Source organism: Neolamprologus brichardi, chromosome 9 (genome assembly GCF_056152115.1).
Source record: "Neolamprologus brichardi isolate AB-2024 chromosome 9, ASM5615211v1, whole genome shotgun sequence".
NCBI lineage: Eukaryota > Metazoa > Chordata > Actinopteri > Cichliformes > Cichlidae > Neolamprologus > Neolamprologus brichardi.
Window position 1 is genome coordinate 10,740,035 of NC_142112.1, and position 4,966 is coordinate 10,745,000.

Here is a 4,966-nt window from a genome sequence, read left to right on the forward strand (position 1 = left end):
ATCGTCTGTGTGACCTGTGGCTGGAAGCCGCAGCCGGAGCTGGAGCTCGGCGAGCGGGAGGAGCGCGGCGAGCCGGAGGAGCCCACACCGCCATTGGAGGAAGACCTCGGTGAGCCGGAGGGACCACCATGTCCGCGACCAGCAGCCCGGCCGCCACGTGTATGTCCTGCATGGCCAGCACATCGTGGATTGTGTGTTGCGCTACATTGTCGCCCACCGGAGCTGGAGTGAAGAAGCGGTTGCAGGAAACGCTGTGTCATGGTCGGACGGTCCTTCCCGGGGGCGACCTGCCTGTGTGTGTGTGTGTGTGTCTCTCTCTCTCTCTCTCCTCCTCCCCTACCCAGTGGCTGACACACCTGCACCTAATTTGCCACCCAGCTGTCACTGATCATCCTTCGTTGTGGGCTGAGGTATTTAACTGTGGGTCCAGATGGCAGTCGACGCTGGATTGTACTGGAAGCTCGGTAGTGAAGTGTTTTTCGACTTGTAGCTTAGCCTTACCAGGCTAGCCCCCTCACTTGGTGTTTTTGCTCATTTGTAGGAAGAAAGGACACAGAGCTGGAGGTTGACGAGAAGGAGCCCGCGGGGTTAAGCTGTTGGAGGAGAACACACACGGGGATGTCACTTTGGGAACTCACCTGCACACCACTGGGAGTTTGGAGAAGATCACCGTTGGACTTTGCACTTCGCTTTATGTTTTGAAACTGTTTTTTGGGCACTGTAAATAAACGCACTGTGTACGTTGCACCCAGAGCTCCGCGACTGAGTCTGCATCATTCCATTATCCGTGACAGACTGACTTGTTTTCCCTGGGTGTTGGACAATCTCTTTCAGATTGTGGCGGATTTCCTGCTCAACACCCTTCACCTGTATCTTGGGTCCTCATTCCCCTCATCCCCACGGTCTGCCACACAGACCTTGACATCTTTACTCTTAAATTTAACAAATATGCTTTTTTGTATGTATCAATCTAAAATAAAATTAAACATTTAGTCTGATTTGATGTTACAATTAACAAAGTGTTTGTGTTTTTATCTGAAGAGTGTGTGTAAATATCTGGTTTCAACTGTATATTTGATGATGTTGGTGTTTGGCTTGATTGTCAGCACAAAGAGGGAGAGAGAGGAACGGAGAGAGAGGAACACACTGAGAGAGAGAGGAACACAGAGAGGGAGAGGGAGAGAGAGAGGAACAGAGAGAGAGAGAGAGACAGAGAGAGAGAGACAGACAGACAGAGAGAGAGAGAATGAGGACAGAGAGAGAGAGAGAGGAACAGAGAGAGGAACACAGAGAGAGAGAGAATGAGGACAGAACAGAGATGGAACAAGAGCAGGTGAGACACACATGTTAGTCAAATGGTTGTTTGCCAAAACTTATCAGAACATGTATCCAGTACCTAGTGTAACTTTTTAGATACCATTTGTTATTTTTCAAACTCTATATTTATTAAGTTATTCAGGCTTGTTTGCACAACAAGGCTGAATAATTATATAAACTTTTCTGAATCTAAATAGTGGACTTTGGTAGAATTAAAAAATAAGTGTACTGCAGGTCTATGATGATTTTTAGTGCTACTATCATCTAGTTTTGATTCTGGTTCTGTTTTGGTTAAGTCCTAAATAGTCCTGATTTTGAACTGTTGTAGTCCTGTTTTAATTCCAGATCAGTTCTGGGTCTGGTTGAATTGGGCTTTAGTCCTCGTGTCTTGATACAGTCCTGATTTTGTTCTGCCTTACTGCTTAATTAAAAAAATAGTTTAAGGTGTCCTGCATATGTGATATATATTTTTTTCCTATATGAAGTCATTCTGTACCCCCCCCCCCCCCAATGCATACTACCCTTAAGGGCTAAGCCCCGGGTGTATAAAATGTCTGCCTCCGCCTCTGGAGAAAACAGTATCCATGACACACAACGTAGAGTTTGATAATATGTCATGGGCAAAAGCGTCAGCTCTAAATGCCGTGCTTAGAGAGTGCTTTGTAGTGAGTCAGAGTCGACTCCCATTGAGCGAGAGCCGGCTCCTCACTTAAGTTTCTTTCACTGCTCAGCTCTCACACAGTGGCTCAGCTATGGTCCAATCCCTCCATATTTTGGCCATTCACATGTGAGGATATAGGATAATATCATTATGTGAAAAACAGAGAGGGTGAGAGACGCGACAGTCAAGTGGAGCGGATCTGTGAGTGAGACAGTAGACAGCTGTGAGGAGGGCTGTGCGAGTGCATCGCAAAAACACATAAATATGCCTGAAACCCATAAACGAAGCAGCACCTGGCTGCAGTTTAAAGACTTTTTTTGTCTCGGTCTTGGTCTCGGTTTAGGCGGTCTTGACTACAACTCTACTTCTTTGAGAGAGTAACTCCCTCCAGGGCCTCCCCAGAGGCTGGGTGTCAGCCACCAGCTAAGTCTGGACCCCTAGAGGTCAAGATGCCAGCGCCAGCAGCCTCACCTAGGAACTCAACTGAGCAGTCTCAGCAGTCAGCACTCGCTGAGAGTTCTAGTAAGTGGTTAAATTCTCTCTCCATTTGGCCGAGGCAGTGAGTCGGCCTCCTCTCTCCTTTACGGTCGAAAAAGATGTGCTGCTGGTGCACTGGCCCTGCTGAAATTCCCTCTCCATTTGGCCGAGGCAGTGAGTCGGCCTCCTCTCTCCTCTACGGTTGAAAAAGATGTGCTCCTGGCGCACTGGCCCTGCTGATGTGCTCTCTCCATTTGGCCGAGGCAGTGAGTCGGCCTCCTCTCTCCCTTACGGTCGAAAAAGATGTGCTCCTGGCGCACTGGCCCTGCTGATGTGCTCTCTCCATTTGGCCGAGGCAGTGAGTCGGCCTCCTCTCTCCTCTACGGTCGAAAAAGATGTGCTCCTGGCGCACTGGCCCTGCTGATGTGCTCTCTCCATTTGGCCGAGGCAGTGAGTAGGCCTCCTCTCTCCTCTACGGTCGAAAAAGATGTGCTCCTGGCGCACTGGCCCTGCTGATGTGCTCTCTCCATTTGGCCGAGGCAGTGAGTCGGCCTCCTCTCTCCTCTACGGTCGAAAAAGATGTGCTCCTGGCGCACTGGCCCTGCTGATGTGCTCTCTCCATTTGGCCGAGGCAGTGAGTCGGCCTCCTCTCTCCTCTACGGTCGAAAAAGATGTGCTGCTGGTGTACTGGCCATTGCGGCTACTCACATCGAGCATGGCCCTTGCCCTCCAGCGGGCCCCGGAGACCCCCCCCACCCCCTACCCGCCGGCTCTAGTCCCCTATTAGATTTCCTTCTCCTGCACTTACCCTGTAACACATGTCTAGCATGGCCCTTGCCCTCCAGCAGGCCCAGCGGACCCACATACTCCTCTGCTGTACTCCCCCACTAGCTTCTTCTCCTGCAGTTACCCTCCACCACATATCTAGCATGTCCCTTGACCTCCAGCAGGCCACGCTGACCCACATACTCCTCTGCTCTACTCCCCCACTAGCTTCTTCTCCTGCAGTTACCCTCCACAACATATCTAGCATGCCCCTTGACCTCCAGCAGGCCCCGCGGACCCAAATACTCCTCTGCTCTACTCCCCCACTAGCTTCTTCTCCTGCAGTTACCCTCCACAACATATCTAGCATGGCCCTTGACCTCCAGCAGGCCCCGCGGACCCACATACTCCTCTGCTCTACTCCCCCACTAGCTTCTTCTCCTGCAGTTACCCTCCACCACATATCTAGCATGTCCCTTGACCTCCAGCAGGCCACGCGGACCCACATACTCCTCTGCTCTACTCCCCCACTAGCTTCTTCTCCTGCAGTTACCCTCCACCACATATCAAGCATGGCCCTTGACCTCCAGCAGGCCCCGCGGACCCACATACTCCTCTGCTCTACTCCCCCACTAGCTTCTTCTCCTGCAGTTACCCTCCACCACATATCTAGCATGGCCCTTGACCTCCAGCAGGCCCCGCGGACCCACATACTCCTCTGCTCTACTCCCCCACTAGCTTCTTCTCCTGCAGTTACCCTCCACAACATATCTAGCATGGCCCTTGACCTCCAGCAGGCCCCGCGGACCCACATACTCCTCTGCTCTACTCCCCCACTAGCTTCTTCTCCTGCAGTTACCCTCCACAACATATCTAGCATGGCCCTTGACCTCCAGCAGGCCCCGCGGACCCACATACTCCTCTGCTCTACTCCCCCACTAGCTTCTTCTCCTGCAGTTACCCTCCACAACATATCTAGCATGGCCCTTGACCTCCAGCAGGCCCCGCGGACCCACATACTCCTCTGCTCTACTCCCCCACTAGCTTCTTCTCCTGCAGTTACCCTCCACAACATACCTAGCATGGCCCTGGACCTCCAGAAGGCCCCGGGTACCCACATCCCCCCCCCCGATCTAGTCCCCCATTAGATTTCCTTTCCTGCAGTTACACTGTACCACATATCTAGCATGGACCTCGACCTCCAGCAGGCTCCGCGGACCCACACTTAAGCCCCCTCCCACTAACAAAGCAAAACACCACTGGCAAAATCCTCGTGCCCCTGGTACTCCGGAAAAAAAAAAATTCAAATGTGCCCCTGGTACACTGTGCAGAACAGCCTTGCCACACACACACTCCTGGTGCCTATGGTACGACAACTTTTCTCCGTGCCCCTGGTACACTGCGCAGAAACACTTTGCCACACACAAACACACACACACTCCTCACTCCTCGTGCCTATGGTACAACAACTTTTCTCCATGCCCCTGGTACACTGCGCAGAACAATCTTGCCCCCCCCCCCCACACACACACACACACATACACACTCCTCGTGCCTATGGTACGACAACTTTTCTCCGTGCCCCTGGTACACTGCGCAGAAACACTTTGCCACACACACACACACTCCTCGTGCCTATGATACAACAACTTTTCTCCGTGCCCCTGGTACACTGCGCAGAAACACCTTGCCACACACACACACACTCCTCGTGCATATGGTAGGACAACTTTTCTCCGTGCCCCT